The 26,632-nt window shown below is 43.6% G+C and overlaps 1 long non-coding RNA gene across 2 annotated transcripts in view; it reads left to right on the top strand.

The window, feature by feature from the left end:
* LOC137217934 (uncharacterized) overlaps positions 1–26,632 on the top strand; it is a 905,482-nt gene that overhangs the window by 734,099 nt on the left and 144,751 nt on the right. The window lies entirely within an intron of this gene.

Here is a 26,632-nt window from a genome sequence, read left to right as displayed (position 1 = left end):
TCCCTAAGCTATAGGACCATAAGTGGAAGTGCCCTAGGCTCTGTTGCTTAGTTTTTTAGATGTTTCAGGAAACACCATACACTTCTGCAGAGTGGCTGTTGGCAATTTACATCCCGCCCATCAGCATAACAAGGCTCCCAGTTCTCCATGGACTGTCCTGCCTTTCTGGATTTTACACTTTTTTCAGATGGCCCTTTTGACCGGGGGGCAGTGAGACTTCATTGTAGTGCAGATTTCCTTTGCAAGCTTGCTTGGTTGGCCAAAAAGGGCGTATGCGTTTTTTCCTGAATATATTCAGGAAAAAACGCATACGCCCTTTTTGGCCAAGTGCATCATTGTGGACGTTCTGCCTCTTTTCCTATGCTTTACATGCAATTCCAGTCTACCTCCTGAAATCGGTTTCCTGCAATTCTGCCCCGCTTTCAAGTCCTCTTGGCAGCCTTACTTCAATATATTTTTGGACGATAGCTGTCATGTATAACTCTGCAGGTTTGTGAATTACAGGGTCCCTGAGCTCCTTTCTTCAACTCGATTTCTTGTGAGCTGGCCGCAACACCGCAGGATTGCTTCAGGCCCTAGTGTGGTTCCGGCATGGCTCGCTGAGCCTTTGGTTAATTCCTCTTCTTGGTGGGAAATGAGAGTTAAATTTACCCGTCCAGACACCTCCAGTTAGTCTCTCATTGGTTCTCCCTATTCCTGTTCATTTTCCGCAGAAATTGCAAACTGGGCCAAACAGGAGGTTAAAGGCACTGACTCTCCAAGTGGGGAGAGTGTTAGTAAAGCGTCTGGAATGTTGCACCCGAGTACCATGGGACGAAAACTGAGACACATTTGAACACGTTTCCCGATCACACGGTGGATCATACTCTGGGTTCCACATGCATGTTTTAGCTGAAGGAAGAATCCCTTAAACATGGAGAGTTGAGAACCATGGAATGGGTACCATGCAATATGACTTCAAAGGGTCTGCATTTGCTCACCGAACCTCACCAATCCTATCACTGCTGCGTTTATGCCGCTGTACACACACTTGATTCTCTTTCGGAGACATATAAATCAATAGGTTTTAAGATTCTTACTAGTCAGGTATATCCTTAGGCGTTTAATATGGGGTGTTGAGTCCACTTCGTTGAGCAAGCAGTAGCTCTTCTCTATTACATATTTGTCTTATGGAAAGGTATCTGTGCTAATTTCAATCTCTGGTTTTATGCAGCACCCCAACTCACCTTTCCCCTTAAGCAAGCATAAGTTGGTTTTCTACATTTGAGACCCTATTCTGTTTTGTAATTCAGTTCCTGTGTAGCCAAGTTTACATTCCGTGTATTAGTGATATCTTATGATGTTTCTTTTTCTGTGTGACATACTTCACTTAGAATCATCGTACCTGAATCCACTCATTATGCTGCTATGGGCCTGATGACATAGATTTAATTGCTGAGTGATATTGCATTGTACGTTAGTACCACAACTTCTTTATCCATTTTTCGCTCTCTGCGATATTGAACTTGTACCGTAAACGAGGTTCTTGTAAACAGAGCCGTCCCAAACTTTGGGGTGGCTGTGTCTTTTTGATTTTAATTTCCCTAAGCTATAGGACCATAAGTGGAAGTGCCCTAGGCTCTGTTGCTTTGTTTTTTAGATGTTTCAGGAAACACCATACACTTCTGCAGAGTGGCTCTTGGCAATTTACATCCCGCCCATCTGCATAAGAAGGCTCCCAGTTCTCCATGGACTGTCCTGCCTTTCTGGATTTTACACTTTTTTCAGATGGCCCTTTTGACCGGGGGGCAGTGAGACTTCATTGTAGTGCAGATTTCCTTTGCAAGCTTGCTTCCTTGGCCAAAAAGGGCGTATGCGTTTTTTCCTGTATATATTCAGGAAAAAACGCATACGCCCTTTTTGGCCAAGTGCATCATTGTGGACGTTCTGCCTCTTTTCCTATGCTTTACATGCAATTCCAGTCTACCTCCTGAAATCGGTTTCCTGCAATTCTGCCCCGCTTTCAAGTCCTCTTGGCAGCCTTACTTCAATATATTTTTGGACGATAGCTGTCATGTATAACTCTGCAGGTTTGTGAATTACAGGGCCCCTGAGCTCCTTTCTTCAACTCGCTTTCTTGTGAGCTGGCCGCAACACCGCAGGATTGCTTCAGGCCCTAGTGTGGTTCCGGCATGCCTCGCTGAGCCTTAGGTTAATTCCTCTTCCTGGTGGGAAATGAGAGTTAAATTTGCCCGTCCAGACACCTCCAGCTACTCTCTCATTGGTTCTCCCTATTCCTGTTCATATTCCGCAGAAATTGCAAACTGGGCCAAACAGGAGGTTAAAGGCACTGACACTCCAAGTGGGGAGAGTGTTAGTAAAGCATCTGGAATGTTGCACCCGAGTACCAGGGGACGAAAACTGAGACACATTTGAACATGTTTCCCGATCACACGGTGGATCATACTCTGGGTTCCACATGCATGTTTTAGTTGAAGGAAGAATCCCTTAAACCTGGAGAGTTGAGAACCATGGAATGGGTACCATGCAATATGACTTCAAAGGGTCTGCATTTGCTCACCGAACCTCACCAATTCTTTCACTGCTGCGTTTATGCCGCTATACACAAGCTTGATTCTCTTTCGGAGACATATAAATCCATAGGTTTTAAGATTCTTACTAGTCAGGTATATTCTTAGGCGTTTAATATGGGGTGTTGAGTCCACTTCGTTGAGCAAGCAGTAGCTCTTGTCTATTACATATTTGTCTTATGGAAAGGTATCTGTGTTAATTTCAATCTCTGGTTTTATGCAGCACCCCAACTCACCTTTCCCCTTAAGCAAGCATAAGTTGGTTTTCTACATTTGAGACCCTATTCTGTTTTGTAATTCAGTTCCTGTGTAGCCAAGTTTACATTCCGTGTATTAGTGATATCTTATGATGTTTCTTTTTCTTTGTGACATATTTCACTTAGAATCATCGTACCTGAATCCACTCATTATGCTGCTATGGGCCTGATGACATAGATTTCATTGCTGACTGATATTGCATTGTACGTTAGTACCACAACTTCTTTATCCATTTTTCTCTTTCTGCGATATTGAACTTGTACCGTAAACGAGGTTCTTGTAAACAGAGCCGTCCCAAACTTTGGGGTGGCTGTGTCTTTTTGATTTTAATTTCCCTAAGCTATAGGACCATAAGTGGAAGTGCTCTAGGCTCTGTTGCTTTGTTTTTTAGATGTTTCAGGAAACACCATACACTTCTGCAGAGTGGCTGTTGGCAATTTACATCCCGCCCATCAGCATAACAAGGCTCCCAGTTCTCCATGGACTGTCCTGCCTTTCTGGATTTTACACTTTTTTCAGATGGCCCTTTTGACCGGGGGGCAGTGAGACTTCATTGTAGTGCAGATTTCCTTTGCAAGCTTGCTTGGTTGGCCAAAAAGGGCGTATGCGTTTTTTCCTGAATATATTCAGGAAAAAACGCATACGCCCTTTTTGGCCAAGTGCATCATTGTGGACGTTCTGCCTCTTTTCCTATGCTTTACATGCAATTCCAGTCTACCTCCTGAAATCGGTTTCCTGCAATTCTGACCCGCTTTCAAGTCCTCTTGGCAGCCTTACTTCAATATATTTTTGGACGATAGCTGTCATGTATAACTCTGCAGGTTTGTGAATTACAGGGCCCCTGAGCTCCTTTCTTCAACTCGCTTTCTTGTGAGCTGGCCGCAACACCGCAGGATTGCTTCAGGCCCTAGTGTGGTTCCGGCATGCCTCGCTGAGCCTTAGGTTAATTCCTCTTCCTGGTGGGAAATGAGAGTTAAATTTGCCCGTCCAGACACCTCCAGCTACTCTCTCATTGGTTCTCCCTATTCCTGTTCATATTCCGCAGAAATTGCAAACTGGGCCAAACAGGAGGTTAAAGGCACTGACACTCCAAGTGGGGAGAGTGTTAGTAAAGCGTCTGGAATGTTGCACCCGAGTACCAGGGGACGAAAACTGAGACACATTTGAACATGTTTCCCGATCACACGGTGGATCATACTCTGGGTTCCACATGCATGTTTTAGTTGAAGGAAGAATCCCTTAAACCTGGAGAGTTGAGAACCATGGAATGGGTACCATGCAATATGACTTCAAAGGGTCTGCATTTGCTCACCGAACCTCACCAATTCTTTCACTGCTGCGTTTATGCCGCTATACACAAGCTTGATTCTCTTTCGGAGACATATAAATCCATAGGTTTTAAGATTCTTACTAGTCAGGTATATTCTTAGGCGTTTAATATGGGGTGTTGAGTCCACTTCGTTGAGCAAGCAGTAGCTCTTGTCTATTACATATTTGTCTTATGGAAAGGTATCTGTGTTAATTTCAATCTCTGGTTTTATGCAGCACCCCAACTCACCTTTCCCCTTAAGCAAGCATAAGTTGGTTTTCTACATTTGAGACCCTATTCTGTTTTGTAATTCAGTTCCTGTGTAGCCAAGTTTACATTCCGTGTATTAGTGATATCTTATGATGTTTCTTTTTCTTTGTGACATATTTCACTTAGAATCATCGTACCTGAATCCACTCATTATGCTGCTATGGGCCTGATGACATAGATTTCATTGCTGACTGATATTGCATTGTACGTTAGTACCACAACTTCTTTATCCATTTTTCTCTTTCTGCGATATTGAACTTGTACCGTAAACGAGGTTCTTGTAAACAGAGCTGTCCCAAACTTTGGGGTGGCTGTGTCTTTTTGATTTTAATTTCCCTAAGCTATAGGACCATAAGTGGAAGTGCTCTAGGCTCTGTTGCTTTGTTTTTTAGATGTTTCAGGAAACACCATACACTTCTGCAGAGTGGCTGTTGGCAATTTACATCCCGCCCATCAGCATAACAAGGCTCCCAGTTATACATGGACTGTCCTGCCTTTCTGGATTTTACACTTTTTTCAGATGGCCCTTTTGACCGGGGGGCAGTGAGACTTCATTGTAGTGCAGATTTCCTTTGCAAGCTTGCTTGGTTGGCCAAAAAGGGCGTATGCGTTTTTTCCTGAATATATTCAGGAAAAAACGCATACGCCCTTTTTGGCCAAGTGCATCATTGTGGACGTTCTGCCTCTTTTCCTATGCTTTACATGCAATTCCAGTCTACCTCCTGAAATCGGTTTCCTGCAATTCTGACCCGCTTTCAAGTCCTCTTGGCAGCCTTACTTCAATATATTTTTGGACGATAGCTGTCATGTATAACTCTGCAGGTTTGTGAATTACAGGGCCCCTGAGCTCCTTTCTTCAACTCGCTTTCTTGTGAGCTGGCCGCAACACCGCACGATTGCTTCAGGCCCTAGTGTGGTTCCGGCATGGCTCGCTGAGCCTTTGGTTAATTCCTCTTCTTGGTGGGAAATGAGAGTTAAATTTGCCCGTCCAGACACCTCCAGCTAGTCTCTCATTGGTTCTCCCTATTCCTGTTCATTTTCCGCAGAAATTGCAAACTGGGCCAAACAGGAGGTTAAAGGCACTGACTCTCCAAGTGGGGAGAGTGTTAGTAAAGCGTCTGGAATGTTGCACCCGAGTACCAGGGGACGAAAACTGAGACACATTTGAACACGTTTCCCGATCACACGTTGGATCATACTCTGGGTTCCACATGCATGTTTTAGCTGAAGGAAGAATCCCTTAAACCTGGAGAGTTGAGAACCGTGGAATGGGTACCATGCAATATGACTTCAAAGGGTCTTCATTTGCTCACCGAACCTCACCAATCCTTTCACTGCTGCGTTTATGCCACTGTACACACGCTTGATTCTCTTTCAGAGACATATAAATCCATAGGTTTTAAGATTCTTACTAGTCAGGTATATTCTTAGGCGTTTAATATGGGGTGTTGAGTCCACTTCGTTGAGCAAGGAGTAGCTCTTGTCTATTACATATTTGTCTTATGGAAAGGTATCTGTGTTAATTTCAATCTCTGGTTTTATGCAGCACCCCAACTCACCTTTCCCCTTAAGCAAGCATAAGTTGGTTTTCTACATTTGAGACCCTATTCTGTTTTGTAATTCAGTTCCTGTGTAGCCAAGTTTATATTCCGTGTATTAGTGATATCTTATGATGTTTCTTTTTCTGTGTGACTTATTTCACTTAGAATCATCGTACCTGAATCCAATCATTATGCTGCTACTGGCCTGATGACATACATTTCATTGCTGAGTGATATTGCATTGTACGTAAGTACCACAACTTCTTTATCCATTTTTCGCTTTCTGCGATATTGAACTTGTACCGTAAAAGAGCTTCTTTTAAACAGAGCTGTCCCAAACTTTGGGGTGGCTGTGTCTTTTTGATTTTAATTTCCCTAAGCTATAGGACCATAAGTGGAAGTGCCCTAGGTTCTGTTGCTTTGTTTTTTAGATGTTTCAGGAAACACCATACACTTCTGCAGAGTGGCTGTTGGCAATTTACATCCCGCCCATCAGCCTAACTAGGCTCCCAGTTCTTCATGGCCTGTCCTGCCTTTCTGGATTTTACACTTTTTTCAGATGGCCCTTTTGACGGGGGGGCAGTGAGACTTCATTGTAGTGCAGATTTCCTTTGCAAGCTTGCTTGGTTGGCCAAAAAGGGCGTATGCGTTTTTTCCTGAATATATTCAGGAAAAAACGCATACGCCCTTTTTGGCCAAGTGCATCATTGTGGACGTTCTGCCTCTTTTCCTATGCTTTACATGCAATTCCAGTCTACCTCCTGAAATCGGTTTCCTGCAATTCTGCCCCGCATTCAAGTCCTCTTGGCAGCCTTACTTCAATATATTTTTGGACGATAGCTGTCATTTATAACTCTGCAGGTTTGTGAATTACAGTGCCCCTGAGCTCCTTTCTTCAACTCGCTGTCTTGTGAGCTGGCCGCAACACTGCAGGATTGCTTCAGGCCCTAGTGTGGTACTGGCATGGCACGCTGAGCCTTTGGTTAATTCCTCTTCCTGGTGGGAAATGAGAGCTAAATTTGCCCGTCCAGACACCTCCAGCTAGTCTCTCATTGGTTCTCCCTATTCCTGTTCATTTTCTGCAGAAATTGCAAACTGGACCAAACAGGAGGTTAAAGGCACTGACACTCCAAGTGGGGAGAGTGTTAGTAAAGCGTCTGGAATGTTGCACCCGAGTACCAGGGGACGAAAACTGAGACACATTTGAACACGTTTCCCGATCACACGTTGGATCATACTCTGGGTTCCACATGCATGTTTTAGCTGAAGGAAGAATCCCTTAAACCTGGAGAGTTGAGAACCGTGGAATGGGTACCATGCAATATGACTTCAAAGGGTCTGCATTTGCTCACCGAACCTCACCAATCCTTTCACTGCTGCGTTTATGCCACTGTACACACGCTTGATTCTCTTGCGGAGACATATAAATCCATAGGTTTTAAGATTCTTACTAGTCAGATATATTCTTAGGCATTTAATATGGGGTGTTGAGTCCACTTCGTTGAGCAAGGAGTAGCTCTTGTCTATTACATATTTGGCTTATGGAAAGGTATCTGTGTTAATTTCAATCTCTGGTTTTATGCAGCACCCCAACTCACCTTTCCCCTTAAGCAAGCATAAGTTGGTTTTCTACATTTGAGACCCTATTCTGTTTTGTAATTCAGTTCCTGTGTAGCCAAGTTTACATTCCGTGTATTAGTGATATCTTATGATGTTTCTTTTTCTGTGTGACTTATTTCACTTAGAATCATCGTACCTGAATCCACTCATTATGCTGCTATGGGCCTGATGACATACATTTCATTGCTGAGTGATATTGCATTGTACGTAAGTACCACAACTTCTTTATCCATTTTTCGCTTTCTGCGATATTGAACTTGTACCGTAAAAGAGCTTCTTGTAAACAGAGCCGTCCCAAACTTTGGGGTGGCTGTGTCTTTTTGATTTTAATTTCCCTAAGCTATAGGACCATAAGTGGAAGTGCCCTAGGCTCTGTTGCTTAGTTTTTTAGATGTTTCAGGAAACACCATACACTTCTGCAGAGTGGCTGTTGGCAATTTACATCCCGCCCATCAGCATAACAAGGCTCCCAGTTCTCCATGGACTGTCCTGCCTTTCTGGATTTTACACTTTTTTCAGATGGCCCTTTTGACCGGGGGGCAGTGAGACTTCATTGTAGTGCAGATTTCCTTTGCAAGCTTGCTTGGTTGGCCAAAAAGGGCGTATGCGTTTTTTCCTGAATATATTCAGGAAAAAACGCATACGCCCTTTTTGGCCAAGTGCATCATTGTGGACGTTCTGCCTCTTTTCCTATGCTTTACATGCAATTCCAGTCTACCTCCTGAAATCGGTTTCCTGCAATTCTGCCCCGCTTTCAAGTCCTCTTGGCAGCCTTACTTCAATATATTTTTGGACGATAGCTGTCATGTATAACTCTGCAGGTTTGTGAATTACAGGGTCCCTGAGCTCCTTTCTTCAACTCGATTTCTTGTGAGCTGGCCGCAACACCGCAGGATTGCTTCAGGCCCTAGTGTGGTTCCGGCATGGCTCGCTGAGCCTTTGGTTAATTCCTCTTCTTGGTGGGAAATGAGAGTTAAATTTACCCGTCCAGACACCTCCAGTTAGTCTCTCATTGGTTCTCCCTATTCCTGTTCATTTTCCGCAGAAATTGCAAACTGGGCCAAACAGGAGGTTAAAGGCACTGACTCTCCAAGTGGGGAGAGTGTTAGTAAAGCGTCTGGAATGTTGCACCCGAGTACCATGGGACGAAAACTGAGACACATTTGAACACGTTTCCCGATCACACGGTGGATCATACTCTGGGTTCCACATGCATGTTTTAGCTGAAGGAAGAATCCCTTAAACATGGAGAGTTGAGAACCGTGGAATGGGTACCATGCAATATGACTTCAAAGGGTCTGCATTTGCTCACCGAACCTCACCAATCCTATCACTGCTGCGTTTATGCCGCTGTACACACACTTGATTCTCTTTCGGAGACATATAAATCAATAGGTTTTAAGATTCTTACTAGTCAGGTATATCCTTAGGCGTTTAATATGGGGTGTTGAGTCCACTTCGTTGAGCAAGCAGTAGCTCTTCTCTATTACATATTTGTCTTATGGAAAGGTATCTGTGCTAATTTCAATCTCTGGTTTTATGCAGCACCCCAACTCACCTTTCCCCTTAAGCAAGCATAAGTTGGTTTTCTACATTTGAGACCCTATTCTGTTTTGTAATTCAGTTCCTGTGTAGCCAAGTTTACATTCCGTGTATTAGTGATATCTTATGATGTTTCTTTTTCTGTGTGACATATTTCACTTAGAATCATCGTACCTGAATCCACTCATTATGCTGCTATGGGCCTGATGACATAGATTTAATTGCTGAGTGATATTGCATTGTACGTTAGTACCACAACTTCTTTATCCATTTTTCGCTTTCTGTGATATTGAACTTGTACCGTAAATGAGGTTCCTGTAAACAGAGCCGTCCCAAATTTTGGGGTGGCTGTGTCTTTTTGATTTTAATTTCCCTAAGCTATAGGACCATAAGTGGAAGTGCCCTAGGCTCTGTTGCTTTGTGTTTTAGATGTTTCAGGAAACACCATACACTTCTCCAGAGTGGCTGTTGGCAATTTACATCCCGCCCATCAGCCTAACTAGGCTCCCAGTTCTCCATGGCCTGTCCTGACTTTCTGGGTTTTACACTTTTTTCAGATGGCCCTTTTGACGGGGGGGCAGTGAGACTTCATTGTAGTGCAGATTTCCTTTGCAAGCTTGCTTGGTTGGCCAAAAAGGGCGTATGCGTTTTTTCCTGAATATATTCAGGAAAAAACGCATACGCCCTTTTTGGCCAAGTGCATCATTGTGGACGTTCTGCCTCTTTTCCTATGCTTTACATGCAATTCCAGTCTACCTCCTGAAATCGGTTTCCTGCAATTCTGCCCCGCATTCAAGTCCTCTTGGCAGCCTTACTTCAATATATTTTTGGACGATAGCTGTCATTTATAACTCTGCAGGTTTGTGAATTACAGTGCCCCTTAGCTCCTTTCTTCAACTCGCTTTCTTGTGAGCTGGCCGCAACACTGCAGGATTGCTTCAGGCCCTAGTGTGGTACTGGCATGGCACGCTGAGCCTTTGGTTAATTCCTCTTCCTGGTGGGAAATGAGAGCTAAATTTGCCCGTCCAGACACCTCCAGCTAGTCTCTCATTGGTTCTCCCTATTCCTGTTCATTTTCTGCAGAAATTGCAAACTGGACCAAACAGGAGGTTAAAGGCACTGACACTCCAAGTGGGGAGAGTGTTAGTAAAGCGTCTGGAATGTTGCACCCGAGTACCAGGGGACGAAAACTGAGACACATTTGAACACGTTTCCCGATCACACGTTGGATCATACTCTGGGTTCCACATGCATGTTTTAGCTGAAGGAAGAATCCCTTAAACCTGGAGAGTTGAGAACCGTGGAATGGGTACCATGCAATATGACTTCAAAGGGTCTGCATTTGCTCACCGAACCTCACCAATCCTTTCACTGCTGCGTTTATGCCACTGTACACACGCTTGATTCTCTTGCGGAGACATATAAATCCATAGGTTTTAAGATTCTTACTAGTCAGGTATATTCTTAGGCATTTAATATGGGGTGTTGAGTCCACTTCGTTGAGCAAGGAGTAGCTCTTGTCTATTACATATTTGGCTTATGGAAAGGTATCTGTGTTAATTTCAATCTCTGGTTTTATGCAGCACCCCAACTCACCTTTCCCCTTAAGCAAGCATAAGTTGGTTTTCTACATTTGAGACCCTATTCTGTTTTGTAATTCAGTTCCTGTGTAGCCAAGTTTACATTCCGTGTATTAGTGATATCTTATGATGTTTCTTTTTCTGTGTGACTTATTTCACTTAGAATCATCGTACCTGAATCCACTCATTATGCTGCTATGGGCCTGATGACATACATTTCATTGCTGAGTGATATTGCATTGTACGTAAGTACCACAACTTCTTTATCCATTTTTCGCTTTCTGCGATATTGAACTTGTACCGTAAAAGAGCTTCTTGTAAACAGAGCCGTCCCAAACTTTGGGGTGGCTGTTTCTTTTTGATTTTAATTTCCCTAAGCTATAGGACCATAAGTGGAAGTGCCCTAGGCTCTGTTGCTTAGTTTTTTAGATGTTTCAGGAAACACCATACACTTCTGCAGAGTGGCTGTTGGCAATTTACATCCCGCCCATCAGCATAACAAGGCTCCCAGTTATACATGGACTGTCCTGCCTTTCTGGATTTTACACTTTTTTCAGATGGCCCTTTTGACCGGGGGGCAGTGAGACTTCATTGTAGTGCAGATTTCCTTTGCAAGCTTCCTTGGTTGGCCAAAAAGGGCGTATGCGTTTTTTCCTGAATATATTCAGGAAAAAACGCATACGCCCTTTTTGGCCAAGTGCATCATTGTGGACGTTCTGCCTCTTTTCCTATGCTTTACATGCAATTCCAGTCTACCTCCTGAAATCGGTTTCCTGCAATTCTGCCCTGCTTTCAAGTCCTCTTGGCAGCCTTACTTCAATATATTTTTGGACGATAGCTGTCATGTATAACTCTGCAGGTTTGTGAATTACAGGGTCCCTGAGCTCCTTTCTTCAACTCGATTTCTTGTGAGCTGGCCGCAACACCGCAGGATTGCTTCAGGCCCTAGTGTGGTTCCGGCATGGCTCGCTGAGCCTTTGGTTAATTCCTCTTCTTGGTGGGAAATGAGAGTTAAATTTACCCGTCCAGACACCTCCAGTTAGTCTCTCATTGGTTCTCCCTATTCCTGTTCATTTTCCGCAGAAATTGCAAACTGGGCCAAACAGGAGTTTAAAGGCACTGACTCTCCAAGTGGGGAGAGTGTTAGTAAAGCGTCTGGAATGTTGCACCCGAGTACCATGGGACGAAAACTGAGACACATTTGAACACGTTTCCCGATCACACGGTGGATCATACTCTGGGTTCCACATGCATGTTTTAGCTGAAGGAAGAATCCCTTAAACATGGAGAGTTGAGAACCATGGAATGGGTACCATGCAATATGACTTCAAAGGGTCTGCATTTGCTCACCGAACCTCACCAATCCTATCACTGCTGCGTTTATGCCGCTGTACACACACTTGATTCTCTTTCGGAGACATATAAATCAATAGGTTTTAAGATTCTTACTAGTCAGGTATATCCTTAGGCGTTTAATATGGGGTGTTGAGTCCACTTCGTTGAGCAAGCAGTAGCTCTTGTCTATTACATATTTTGCTTATGGAAAGGTATCTGTGCTAATTTCAATCTCTGGTTTTATGCAGCACCCCAACTCACCTTTCCCCTTAAGCAAGCGTAAGTTGGTTTTCTACATTTGAGACCCTATTCTGTTTTGTAATTCAGTTCCTGTGTAGCCAAGTTTACATTCTGTGTATTAGTGATATCTTATGATGTTTCTTTTTCTGTGCGACATATTTCACTTAGAATCATCGTACCTGAATCCACTCATTATGCTTCTATGGGCCTGATGACATAGATTTAATTGCTGAGTGATATTGCATTGTACGTTAGTACCACAACTTCTTTATCCATTTTTCGCTTTCTGTGATATTGAACTTGTACCGTAAATGAGGTTCCTGTAAACAGAGCCGTCCAAAATTTTGGGGTGGCTGTGTCTTTTTGATTTTAATTTCCCTAAGCTATAGGACCATAAGTGGAAGTGCCCTAGGCTCTGTTGCTTTCTTTTTTAGATGTTTCAGGAAACACCATACACTTCTCCAGAGTGGCTGTTGGCAATTTACATCCCGCCCATCAGCCTAACTAGGCTCCCAGTTCTCCATGGCCTGTCCTGCCTTTCTGGGTTTTACACTTTTTTCAGATGGCCCTTTTGACCGGGGGGCAGTGAGACTTCATTGTAGTGCAGATTTCCTTTGCAAGCTTGCTTGGTTGGCCAAAAAGGGCGTATGCGTTTTTTCCTGAATATATTCAGGAAAAAACGCATACACCGTTTTTGGCCAAGTGTATCATTGTGGACGTTCTGCCTCTTTTCCTATGCTTTACATGCAATTCCAGTCTACCTCCTGAAATCGGTTTCCTGCAATTCTGCCCCGCATTCAAGTCCTCTTGGCAGCCTTACTTCAATATATTTTTGGACGATAGCTGTCATTTATAACTCTGCAGGTTTGTGAATTACAGTGCCCCTGAGCTCCTTTCTTCAACTCGCTTTCTTGTGAGTTGGCCGAAACACTGCAGGATTGCTTCAGGCCCTAGTGTGGTAATGGCATGGCACGCTGAGCCTTTGGTTAATTCCTCTTCTTGGTGGGAATTGAGAGTTAAATTTACCCGTCCAGACACCTCCAGCTAGTCTCTCATTGGTTCTCCCTATTCCTGTTCATTTTCTGCAGAAATTGCAAACTGGGCCAAACAGGAGGTTAAAGGCACTGACTCTCCAAGTGGGGAGAGTGTTAGTAAAGCGTCTGGAATGTTGCACCCGAGTACCAGGGGACGAAAACTGAGACACATTTGAACACGTTTCCCGATCACACGTTGGATCATACTCTGGGTTCCACATGCATGTTTTAGCTGAAGGAAGAATCCCTTAAACCTGGAGAGTTGAGAACCGTGGAATGGGTACCATGCAATATGACTTCAAAGGGTCTTCATTTGCTCACCGAACCTCACCAATCCTTTCACTGCTGCGTTTATGCCGCTGTACACACGCTTGATTCTCTTTCGGAGACATATAAATCCATAGGTTTTAAGATTCTTACTAGTCAGGTATATTCTTAGGCGTTTAATATGGGGTGTTGAGTCCACTTCGTTGAGCAAGGAGTAGCTCTTGTCTATTACATATTTGGCTTATGGAAAGGTATCTGTGTTAATTTCAATCTCTGGTTTTATGCAGCACCCCAACTCACCTTTCCCCTTAAGCAAGCATAAGTTGGTTTTCTACATTTGAGACCCTATTCTGTTTTGTAATTCAGTTCCTGTGTAGCCAAGTTTACATTCCGTGTATTAGTGATATCTTATGATGTTTCTTTTTCTGTGTGACTTATTTCACTTAGAATCATCGTACCTGAATCCACTCATTATGCTGCTACTGGCCTGATGACATACATTTCATTGCTGAGTGATATTGCATTGTACGTAAGTACCACAACTTCTTTATCCATTTTTCGCTTTCTGCGATATTGAACTTGTACCATAAAAGAGGTTCTTGTAAACAGAGCCGTCCCAAACTTTGGGGTGGCTGTTTCTTTTTGATTTTAATTTCCCTAAGCTATAGGACCATAAGTGGAAGTGCCCTAGGCTCTGTTGCTTAGTTTTTTAGATGTTTCAGGAAACACCATACACTTCTGCAGAGTGGCTGTTGGCAATTTACATCCCGCCCATCAGCATAACAAGGCTCCCAGTTCTCCATGGACTGTCCTGCCTTTCTGGATTTTACACTTTTTTCAGATGGCCCTTTTGACCGGGGGGCAGTGAGACTTCATTGTAGTGCAGATTTCCTTTGCAAGCTTGCTTGGTTGGCCAAAAAGGGCGTATGCGTTTTTTCCTGAATATATTCAGGAAAAAACGCATACGCCCTTTTTGGCCAAGTGCATCATTGTGGACGTTCTGCCTCTTTTCCTATGCTTTACATGCAATTCCAGTCTACCTCCTGAAATCGGTTTCCTGCAATTCTGCCCCGCATTCAAGTCCTCTTGGCAGCCTTACTTCAATATATTTTTGGACGATAGCTGTCATTTATAACTCTGCAGGTTTGTGAATTACAGTGCCCCTTAGCTCCTTTCTTCAACTCGCTTTCTTGTGAGCTGGCCGCAACACTGCAGGATTGCTTCAGGCCCTAGTGTGGTACTGGCATGGCACGCTGAGCCTTTGGTTAATTCCTCTTCCTGGTGGGAAATGAGAGCTAAATTTGCCCGTCCAGACACCTCCAGCTAGTCTCTCATTGGTTCTCCCTATTCCTGTTCATTTTCTGCAGAAATTGCAAACTGGACCAAACAGGAGGTTAAAGGCACTGACACTCCAAGTGGGGAGAGTGTTAGTAAAGCGTCTGGAATGTTGCACCCGAGTACCAGGGGACGAAAACTGAGACACATTTGAACACGTTTCCCGATCACACGTTGGATCATACTCTGGGTTCCACATGCATGTTTTAGCTGAAGGAAGAATCCCTTAAACCTGGAGAGTTGAGAACCGTGGAATGGGTACCATGCAATATGACTTCAAAGGGTCTGCATTTGCTCACCGAACCTCACCAATCCTTTCACTGCTGCGTTTATGCCACTGTACACACGCTTGATTCTCTTGCGGAGACATATAAATCCATAGGTTTTAAGATTCTTACTAGTCAGGTATATTCTTAGGCATTTAATATGGGGTGTTGAGTCCACTTCGTTGAGCAAGGAGTAGCTCTTGTCTATTACATATTTGGCTTATGGAAAGGTATCTGTGTTAATTTCAATCTCTGGTTTTATGCAGCACCCCAACTCACCTTTCCCCTTAAGCAAGCATAAGTTGGTTTTCTACATTTGAGACCCTATTCTGTTTTGTAATTCAGTTCCTGTGTAGCCAAGTTTACATTCCGTGTATTAGTGATATCTTATGATGTTTCTTTTTCTGTGTGACTTATTTCACTTAGAATCATCGTACCTGAATCCACTCATTATGCTGCTATGGGCCTGATGACATACATTTCATTGCTGAGTGATATTGCATTGTACGTAAGTACCACAACTTCTTTATCCATTTTTCGCTTTCTGCGATATTGAACTTGTACCGTAAAAGAGCTTCTTGTAAACAGAGCCGTCCCAAACTTTGGGGTGGCTGTTTCTTTTTGATTTTAATTTCCCTAAGCTATAGGACCATAAGTGGAAGTGCCCTAGGCTCTGTTGCTTAGTTTTTTAGATGTTTCAGGAAACACCATACACTTCTGCAGAGTGGCTGTTGGCAATTTACATCCCGCCCATCAGCATAACAAGGCTCCCAGTTATACATGGACTGTCCTGCCTTTCTGGATTTTACACTTTTTTCAGATGGCCCTTTTGACCGGGGGGCAGTGAGACTTCATTGTAGTGCAGATTTCCTTTGCAAGCTTCCTTGGTTGGCCAAAAAGGGCGTATGCGTTTTTTCCTGAATATATTCAGGAAAAAACGCATACGCCCTTTTTGGCCAAGTGCATCATTGTGGACGTTCTGCCTCTTTTCCTATGCTTTACATGCAATTCCAGTCTACCTCCTGAAATCGGTTTCCTGCAATTCTGCCCTGCTTTCAAGTCCTCTTGGCAGCCTTACTTCAATATATTTTTGGACGATAGCTGTCATGTATAACTCTGCAGGTTTGTGAATTACAGGGTCCCTGAGCTCCTTTCTTCAACTCGATTTCTTGTGAGCTGGCCGCAACACCGCAGGATTGCTTCAGGCCCTAGTGTGGTTCCGGCATGGCTCGCTGAGCCTTTGGTTAATTCCTCTTCTTGGTGGGAAATGAGAGTTAAATTTACCCGTCCAGACACCTCCAGTTAGTCTCTCATTGGTTCTCCCTATTCCTGTTCATTTTCCGCAGAAATTGCAAACTGGGCCAAACAGGAGTTTAAAGGCACTGACTCTCCAAGTGGGGAGAGTGTTAGTAAAGCGTCTGGAATGTTGCACCCGAGTACCATGGGACGAAAACTGAGACACATTTGAACACGTTTCCCGATCACACGGTGGATCATACTCTGGGTTCCACATGCATGTTTTAGCTGAAGGAAGAATCCCTTAAACATGGAGAGTTGAGAACCATGGAATGGGTACCATGCAATATGACTTCAAAGGGTCTGCATTTGCTCACCGAACCTCACCAATCCTATCACTGCTGCGTTTATGCCGCTGTACACACACTTGATTCTCTTTCGGAGACATATAAATCAATAGGTTTTAAGATTCTTACTAGTCAGGTATATCCTTAGGCGTTTAATATGGGGTGTTGAGTCCACTTCGTTGAGCAAGCAGTAGCTCTTGTCTATTACATATTTTGCTTATGGAAAGGTATCTGTGCTAATTTCAATCTCTGGTTTTATGCAGCACCCCAACTCACCTTTCCCCTTAAGCAAGCATAAGTTGGTTTTCTACATTTGAGACCCTATTCTGTTTTGTAATTCAGTTCCTGTGTAGCCAAGTTTACATTCTGTGTATTAGTGATATCTTATGATGTTTCTTTTTCTGTGCGACATATTTCACTTAGAATCATCGTACCTGAATCCACTCATTATGCTTCTATGGGCCTGATGACATAGATTTAATTGCTGAGTGATATTGCATTGTACGTTAGTACCACAACTTCTTTATCCATTTTTCGCTTTCTGTGATATTGAACTTGTACCGTAAATGAGGTTCCTGTAAACAGAGCCGTCCAAAATTTTGGGGTGGCTGTGTCTTTTTGATTTTAATTTCCCTAAGCTATAGGACCATAAGTGGAAGTGCCCTAGGCTCTGTTGCTTTCTTTTTTAGATGTTTCAGGAAACACCATACACTTCTCCAGAGTGGCTGTTGGCAATTTACATCCCGCCCATCAGCCTAACTAGGCTCCCAGTTCTCCATGGCCTGTCCTGCCTTTCTGGGTTTTACACTTTTTTCAGATGGCCCTTTTGACCGGGGGGCAGTGAGACTTCATTGTAGTGCAGATTTCCTTTGCAAGCTTGCTTGGTTGGCCAAAAAGGGCGTATGCGTTTTTTCCTGAATATATTCAGGAAAAAACGCATACACCGTTTTTGGCCAAGTGTATCATTGTGGACGTTCTGCCTCTTTTCCTATGCTTTACATGCAATTCCAGTCTACCTCCTGAAATCGGTTTCCTGCAATTCTGCCCCGCATTCAAGTCCTCTTGGCAGCCTTACTTCAATATATTTTTGGACGATAGCTGTCATTTATAACTCTGCAGGTTTGTGAATTACAGTGCCCCTGAGCTCCTTTCTTCAACTCGCTTTCTTGTGAGTTGGCCGAAACACTGCAGGATTGCTTCAGGCCCTAGTGTGGTAATGGCATGGCACGCTGAGCCTTTGGTTAATTCCTCTTCTTGGTGGGAATTGAGAGTTAAATTTACCCGTCCAGACACCTCCAGCTAGTCTCTCATTGGTTCTCCCTATTCCTGTTCATTTTCTGCAGAAATTGCAAACTGGGCCAAACAGGAGGTTAAAGGCACTGACTCTCCAAGTGGGGAGAGTGTTAGTAAAGCGTCTGGAATGTTGCACCCGAGTACCAGGGGACGAAAACTGAGACACATTTGAACACGTTTCCCGATCACACGTTGGATCATACTCTGGGTTCCACATGCATGTTTTAGCTGAAGGAAGAATCCCTTAAACCTGGAGAGTTGAGAACCGTGGAATGGGTACCATGCAATATGACTTCAAAGGGTCTTCATTTGCTCACCGAACCTCACCAATCCTTTCACTGCTGCGTTTATGCCGCTGTACACACGCTTGATTCTCTTTCGGAGACATATAAATCCATAGGTTTTAAGATTCTTACTAGTCAGGTATATTCTTAGGCGTTTAATATGGGGTGTTGAGTCCACTTCGTTGAGCAAGGAGTAGCTCTTGTCTATTACATATTTGGCTTATGGAAAGGTATCTGTGTTAATTTCAATCTCTGGTTTTATGCAGCACCCCAACTCACCTTTCCCCTTAAGCAAGCATAAGTTGGTTTTCTACATTTGAGACCCTATTCTGTTTTGTAATTCAGTTCCTGTGTAGCCAAGTTTACATTCCGTGTATTAGTGATATCTTATGATGTTTCTTTTTCTGTGTGACTTATTTCACTTAGAATCATCGTACCTGAATCCACTCATTATGCTGCTACTGGCCTGATGACATACATTTCATTGCTGAGTGATATTGCATTGTACGTAAGTACCACAACTTCTTTATCCATTTTTCGCTTTCTGCGATATTGAACTTGTACCATAAAAGAGGTTCTTGTAAACAGAGCCGTCCCAAACTTTGGGGTGGCTGTTTCTTTTTGATTTTAATTTCCCTAAGCTATAGGACCATAAGTGGAAGTGCCCTAGGCTCTGTTGCTTAGTTTTTTAGATGTTTCAGGAAACACCATACACTTCTGCAGAGTGGCTGTTGGCAATTTACATCCCGCCCATCAGCATAACAAGGCTCCCAGTTCTCCATGGACTGTCCTGCCTTTCTGGATTTTACACTTTTTTCAGATGGCCCTTTTGACCGGGGGGCAGTGAGACTTCATTGTAGTGCAGATTTCCTTTGCAAGCTTGCTTGGTTGGCCAAAAAGGGCGTATGCGTTTTTTCCTGAATATATTCAGGAAAAAACGCATACGCCCTTTTTGGCCAAGTGCATCATTGTGGACGTTCTGCCTCTTTTCCTATGCTTTACATGCAATTCCAGTCTACCTCCTGAAATCGGTTTCCTGCAATTCTGCCCCGCTTTCAAGTCCTCTTGGCAGCCTTACTTCAATATATTTTTGGACGATAGCTGTCATGTATAACTCTGCAGGTTTGTGAATTACAGGGTCCCTGAGCTCCTTTCTTCAACTCGATTTCTTGTGAGCTGGCCGCAACACCGCAGGATTGCTTCAGGCCCTAGTGTGGTTCCGGCATGGCTCGCTGAGCCTTTGGTTAATTCCTCTTCTTGGTGGGAAATGAGAGTTAAATTTACCCGTCCAGACACCTCCAGTTAGTCTCTCATTGGTTCTCCCTATTCCTGTTCATTTTCCGCAGAAATTGCAAACTGGGCCAAACAGGAGGTTAAAGGCACTGACTCTCCAAGTGGGGAGAGTGTTAGTAAAGCGTCTGGAATGTTGCACCCGAGTACCATGGGACGAAAACTGAGACACATTTGAACACGTTTCCCGATCACACGGTGGATCATACTCTGGGTTCCACATGCATGTTTTAGCTGAAGGAAGAATCCCTTAAACATGGAGAGTTGAGAACCATGGAATGGGTACCATGCAATATGACTTCAAAGGGTCTGCATTTGCTCACCGAACCTCACCAATCCTATCACTGCTGCGTTTATGCCGCTGTACACACACTTGATTCTCTTTCGGAGACATATAAATCAATAGGTTTTAAGATTCTTACTAGTCAGGTATATCCTTAGGCGTTTAATATGGGGTGTTGAGTCCACTTCGTTGAGCAAGCAGTAGCTCTTCTCTATTACATATTTGTCTTATGGAAAGGTATCTGTGCTAATTTCAATCTCTGGTTTTATGCAGCACCCCAACTCACCTTTCCCCTTAAGCAAGCATAAGTTGGTTTTCTACATTTGAGACCCTATTCTGTTTTGTAATTCAGTTCCTGTGTAGCCAAGTTTACATTCCGTGTATTAGTGATATCTTATGATGTTTCTTTTTCTGTGTGACATACTTCACTTAGAATCATCGTACCTGAATCCACTCATTATGCTGCTATGGGCCTGATGACATAGATTTAATTGCTGAGTGATATTGCATTGTACGTTAGTACCACAACTTCTTTATCCATTTTTCGCTCTCTGCGATATTGAACTTGTACCGTAAACGAGGTTCTTGTAAACAGAGCCGTCCCAAACTTTGGGGTGGCTGTGTCTTTTTGATTTTAATTTCCCTAAGCTATAGGACCATAAGTGGAAGTGCCCTAGGCTCTGTTGCTTTGTTTTTTAGATGTTTCAGGAAACACCATACACTTCTGCAGAGTGGCTCTTGGCAATTTACATCCCGCCCTTCTGCATAAGAAGGCTCCCAGTTCTCCATGGACTGTCCTGCATTTCTGGATTTTACACTTTTTTCAGATGGCCCTTTTGACCGGGGGGCAGTGAGACTTCATTGTAGTGCAGATTTCCTTTGCAAGCTTGCTTCCTTGGCCAAAAAGGGCGTATGCGTTTTTTCCTGAATATATTCAGGAAAAAACGCATACGCCCTTTTTGGCCAAGTGCATCATTGTGGACGTTCTGCCTCTTTTCCTATGCTTTACATGCAATTCCAGTCTACCTCCTGAAATCGGTTTCCTGCAATTCTGCCCCGCTTTCAAGTCCTCTTGGCAGCCTTACTTCAATATATTTTTGGACGATAGCTGTCATGTATAACTCTGCAGGTTTGTGAATTACAGGGCCCCTGAGCTCCTTTCTTCAACTCGCTTTCTTGTGAGCTGGCCGCAACACCGCAGGATTGCTTCAGGCCCTAGTGTGGTTCCGGCATGCCTCGCTGAGCCTTAGGTTAATTCCTCTTCCTGGTGGGAAATGAGAGTTAAATTTGCCCGTCCAGACACCTCCAGCTACTCTCTCATTGGTTCTCCCTATTCCTGTTCATTTTCCGCAGAAATTGCAAACTGGGCCAAACAGGAGGTTAAAGGCACTGACTCTCCAAGTGGGGAGAGTGTTAGTAAAGCGTCTGGAATGTTGCACCCGAGTACCAGGGGACGAAAACTGAGACACATTTGAACACGTTTCCCGATCACACGTTGGATCATACTCTGGGTTCCACATGCATGTTTTAGCTGAAGGAAGAATCCCTTAAACCTGGAGAGTTGAGAACCGTGGAATGGGTACCATGCAATATGACTTCAAAGGGTCTGCATTTGCTCACCGAACCTCACCAATCCTTTCACTGCTGCGTTTATGCCACTGTACACACGCTTGATTCTCTTTCGGAGACATATAAATCCATAGGTTTTAAGATTCTTACTAGTCAGGTATATTCTTAGGCGTTTAATATGGGGTGTTGAGTCCACTTCGTTGAGCAAGCAGTAGCTCTTGTCTATTACATATTTGTCTTATGGAAAGGTATCTGTGTTAATTTCAATCTCTGGTTTTATGCAGCACCCCAACTCACCTTTCCCCTTAAGCAAGCATAAGTTGGTTTTCTACATTTGAGACCCTATTCTGTTTTGTAATTCAGTTCCTGTGTAGCCAAGTTTATATTCCGTGTATTAGTGATATCTTATGATGTTTCTTTTTCTGTGTGACTTATTTCACTTAGAATCATCGTACCTGAATCCACTCATTATGCTGCTACTGGCCTGATGACATACATTTCATTGCTGAGTGATATTGCATTGTACGTAAGTACCACAACTTCTTTATCCATTTTTCGCTTTCTGCGATATTGAACTTGTACCGTAAAAGAGCTTCTTTTAAACAGAGCTGTCCCAAACTTTGGGGTGGCTGTGTCTTTTTGATTTTAATTTCCCTAAGCTATAGGACCATAAGTGGAAGTGCCCTAGGTTCTGTTGCTTTGTTTTTTAGATGTTTCAGGAAACACCATACACTTCTGCAGAGTGGCTGTTGGCAATTTACATCCCGCCCATCAGCATAACAAGGCTCCCAGTTCTCCATGGACTGTCCTGCCTTTCTGGATTTTACACTTTTTTCAGATGGCCCTTTTGACCGGGGGGCAGTGAGACTTCATTGTAGTGCAGATTTCCTTTGCAAGCTTGCTTGGTTGGCCAAAAAGGGCGTATGCGTTTTTTCCTGAATATATTCAGGAAAAAACGCATACGCCCTTTTTGGCCAAGTGCATCATTGTGGACGTTCTGCCTCTTTTCCTATGCTTTACATGCAATTCCAGTCTACCTCCTGAAATCAGTTTCCTGCAATTCTGCCCCACTTTCAAGTCCTCTTGGCAGCCTTACTTCAATATATTTTTGGACGATAGCTGTCATTTATAACTCTGCAGGTTTGTGAATTACAGGGTCCCTGAGCTCCTTTCTTCAACTCGATTTCTTGTGAGCTGGCCGCAACACCGCAGGATTGCTTCAGGCCCTAGTGTGGTTCCGGCATGGCTCGCTGAGCCTTTGGTTAATTCCTCTTCCAAGTGGGAAATGAGAGTTAAATTTGCCCGTCCAGACACCTCCAGCTAGTCTCTCATTGGTTCTCCCTATTCCTGTTCATTTTCCGCAGAAATTGCAAACTGGGCCCAACAGCAGGTTAAAGGTACTGACTCTCCAAGTGGGGAGAGTGTTAGTAAAGCGTCTGGAATGTTGCACCCGAGTACCAGGGGACGAAAACTGAGACACATTTGAACACGTTTCCCGATCACACGTTGGATCATACTCTGGGTTCCACATGCATGTTTTAGCTGAAGGAAGAATCCCTTAAACCTGGAGAGTTGAGAACCGTGGAATGGGTACCATGCAATATGACTTCAAAGGGTCTTCATTTGCTCACCGAACCTCACCAATCCTTTCACTGCTGCGTTTATGCCGCTGTACACACGCTTGATTCTCTTTCGGAGACATATAAATCCATAGGTTTTAAGATTCTTACTAGTCAGGTATATTCTTAGGCGTTTAATATGGGGTGTTGAGTCCACTTCGTTGAGCAAGCAGTAGCTCTTGTCTATTACATATTTGTCTTATGGAAAGGTATCTGTGCTAATTTCAATCTCTGGTTTTATGCAGCACCCCAACTCACCTTTCCCCTTAAGCAAGCATAAGTTGGTTTTCTACATTTGAGACCCTATTCTGTTTTGTAATTCAGTTCCTGTGTAGCCAAGTTTACATTCTGTGTATTAGTGATATCTTATGATGTTTCTTTTTCTGTGTGACATATTTCACTTAGAATCGTCGTACCTGAATCCACTCATTATGCTGCTATGGGCCTGATGACATAGATTTCATTGCTGAGTGATATTGCATTGTATGTTAGTACCACAACTTCTTTATCCATTTTTCGCTTTCTGTGATATTGAACTTGTACCGTAAACGAGGTTCTTGTAAACAGAGCTGTCCCAAACTTTGGGGTGGCTGTGTCTTTTTGATTTTAATTTCCCTAAGCTATAGGACCATAAGTGGAAGTGCCCTAGGCTCTGTTGCTTTGTTTTTTAGATGTTTCAGGAAACACCATACACTTCTGCAGAGTGGCTGTTGGCAATTTACATCCCGCCCATCAGCATAACAAGGCTCCCAGTTCTCCATGGACTGTCCTGCCTTTCTGGATTTTACACTTTTTTCAGATGGCCCTTTTGACCGGGGGGCAGTGAGACTTCATTGTAGTGCAGATTTCCTTTGCAAGCTTCCTTGGTTGGCCAAAAAGTGCGTATGCGTTTTTTCCTGAATATATTCAGGAAAAAACGCATACGCCCTTTTTGGCCAAGTGCATCATTGTGGACGTTCTGCCTCTTTTCCTATGCTTTACATGCAATTCCAGTCTACCTCCTGAAATCGGTTTCCTGCAATTCTGCCCCGCTTTCAAGTCCTCTTGGCAGCCTTACTTCAATATATTTTTGGACGATAGCTGTCATGTATAACTCTGCAGGTTTGTGAATTACAGTGCCCCTGAGCTCCTTTCTTCAACTCGCTTTCTTGTGAGCTGGCCGCAACACTGCAGGATTGCTTCAGGCCCTAGTGTGGTACTGGCATGGCACGCTGAGCCTTTGGTTAATTCCTCTTCCTGGTGGGAAATGAGAGTTAAATTTGCCCGTCCAGACACCTCCAGCTAGTCTCTCATTGGTTCTCCCTATTCCTGTTCATTTTCTGCAGAAATTGCAAACTGGGCCAAACAGGAGGTTAAAGGCACTGACTCTCCAAGTGGGGAGAGTGTTAGTAAAGCGTCTGGAATGTTGCACCTGAGTACCATGGGACGAAAACTGAGACACATTTGAACACGTTTCCCGATCACACGTTGTATCATACTCTGGGTTCCACATGCATGTTTTAGCTGAAGGAAGAATCCCTTAAACCTGGAGAGTTGAGAACCGTGGAATGGGTACCATGCAATATGACTTCAAAGGGTCTTCATTTGCTCACCGAACCTCACCAATCCTTTCACTGCTGCGTTTATGCCGCTGTACACACGCTTGATTCTCTTTCGGAGACATATAAATCAATAGGTTTTAAGATTCTTACTAGTCAGGTATATTCTTAGGCGTTTAAGATGGGGTGTTGAGTCCACTTCGTTGAGCAAGCAGTAGCTCTTGTCTATTACATATTTGTCTTATGGAAAGGTATCTGTGCTAATTTCAATCTCTGGTTTTATGCAGCACCCCAACTCACCTTTCCCCTTAAGCAAGCATAAGTTGGTTTTCTACATTTGAGACCCTATTCTGTTTTGTAATTCAGTTCCTGTGTAGCCAAGTTTACATTCCGTGTATTAGTGATATCTTATGATGTTTCTTTTTCTGTGTGACATACTTCACTTAGAATCATCGTACCTGAATCCACTCATTATGCTGCTATGGGCCTGATGACATAGATTTAATTGCTGAGTGATATTGCATTGTACGTTAGTACCACAACTTCTTTATCCATTTTTCGCTCTCTGCGATATTGAACTTGTACCGTAAACGAGGTTCTTGTAAACAGAGCCGTCCCAAACTTTGGGGTGGCTGTGTCTTTTTGATTTTAATTTCCCTAAGCTATAGGACCATAAGTGGAAGTGCCCTAGGCTCTGTTGCTTTGTTTTTTAGATGTTTCAGGAAACACCATACACTTCTGCAGAGTGGCTCTTGGCAATTTACATCCCGCCCATCTGCATAAGAAGGCTCCCAGTTCTCCATGGACTGTCCTGCCTTTCTGGATTTTACACTTTTTTCAGATGGCCCTTTTGACCGGGGGGCAGTGAGACTTCATTGTAGTGCAGATTTCCTTTGCAAGCTTGCTTCCTTGGCCAAAAAGGGCGTATGCGTTTTTTCCTGAATATATTCAGGAAAAAACGCATACGCCCTTTTTGGCCAAGTGCATCATTGTGGACGTTCTGCCTCTTTTCCTATGCTTTACATGCAATTCCAGTCTACCTCCTGAAATCGGTTTCCTGCAATTCTGCCCCGCTTTCAAGTCCTCTTGGCAGCCTTACTTCAATATATTTTTGGACGATAGCTGTCATGTATAACTCTGCAGGTTTGTGAATTACAGGGCCCCTGAGCTCCTTTCTTCAACTCGCTTTCTTGTGAGCTGGCCGCAACACCGCAGGATTGCTTCAGGCCCTAGTGTGGTTCCGGCATGCCTCGCTGAGCCTTAGGTTAATTCCTCTTCCTGGTGGGAAATGAGAGTTAAATTTGCCCGTCCAGACACCTCCAGCTACTCTCTCATTGGTTCTCCCTATTCCTGTTCATATTCCGCAGAAATTGCAAACTGGGCCAAACAGGAGGTTAAAGGCACTGACACTCCAAGTGGGGAGAGTGTTAGTAAAGCGTCTGGAATGTTGCACCCGAGTACCAGGGGACGAAAACTGAGACACATTTGAACATGTTTCCCGATCACACGGTGGATCATACTCTGGGTTCCACATGCATGTTTTAGTTGAAGGAAGAATCCCTTAAACCTGGAGAGTTGAGAACCATGGAATGGGTACCATGCAATATGACTTCAAAGGGTCTGCATTTGCTCACCGAACCTCACCAATTCTTTCACTGCTGCGTTTATGCCGCTATACACAAGCTTGATTCTCTTTCGGAGACATATAAATCCATAGGTTTTAAGATTCTTACTAGTCAGGTATATTCTTAGGCGTTTAATATGGGGTGTTGAGTCCACTTCGTTGAGCAAGCAGTAGCTCTTGTCTATTACATATTTGTCTTATGGAAAGGTATCTGTGTTAATTTCAATCTCTGGTTTTATGCAGCACCCCAACTCACCTTTCCCCTTAAGCAAGCATAAGTTGGTTTTCTACATTTGAGACCCTATTCTGTTTTGTAATTCAGTTCCTGTGTAGCCAAGTTTACATTCCGTGTATTAGTGATATCTTATGATGTTTCTTTTTC

The sequence above is a fragment of the Pseudorca crassidens genome, assembly GCF_039906515.1.
Source record: "Pseudorca crassidens isolate mPseCra1 chromosome 1 unlocalized genomic scaffold, mPseCra1.hap1 SUPER_1_unloc_2, whole genome shotgun sequence".
NCBI lineage: Eukaryota > Metazoa > Chordata > Mammalia > Artiodactyla > Delphinidae > Pseudorca > Pseudorca crassidens.
The sequence above is the reverse complement of the archived record's forward strand: the minus strand, read 5'-3'. Positions and strand labels throughout refer to the sequence as shown.